Here is a 630-nt window from a genome sequence, read left to right on the forward strand (position 1 = left end):
CTCCCCGCCCCCCCCCCCCCCCCCCCCGGCTCATGCGCACGCTGTCTCTCTCTGTGTGTCTCTCAAATGAATAAATAAATCATAAAAGAAAAGAAAGTCTTTTTAAAAACCCGAGGACCATTAATAAAGAGCTGGAAACCACCAACTCTTGGACTTAAAATAGGACTTAAAAACAGAAAAGGATGTATCAAAGGGAAATCTAAACGTTCAGATCAAGTGGAGCCAATGGCCAGCATTTATGAGAACCTTTGAGTCTTTAGAAGATGCATGAAAACACAGCCACGTACCTGCAACCGGGACAACCTTCAAAATACATCAGAAAGAAAAAAGAACAGCTTTGGACAATACTACAGATGCTTTGGGTGAAGATAATGATCTTCAGGGAGGCACGAAGTTGCTTTCACAAGAAGCCAAAGAAGGGAATGGGGGAGCAAGTGAACAGATTAAACAAAGGGAAATGCTAGAAAACTCTGAAGGAGGGGCGCCTGGGTGGCACAGCAGTTAAGCGTTTGCCTTCGGCTCAGGGCGTGATCCCGGTGTTATGGGATCGAGCCCCACATCAGGCTCCTCCGCTATGACGCTGCTTCTTCCTCTCCCACTCCGCCTGCTTGTGTTCCCTCTCTCGCTGGC

This window comes from Ailuropoda melanoleuca, chromosome 2 (assembly GCF_002007445.2).
Source record: "Ailuropoda melanoleuca isolate Jingjing chromosome 2, ASM200744v2, whole genome shotgun sequence".
NCBI classification, from domain to species: domain Eukaryota; kingdom Metazoa; phylum Chordata; class Mammalia; order Carnivora; family Ursidae; genus Ailuropoda; species Ailuropoda melanoleuca.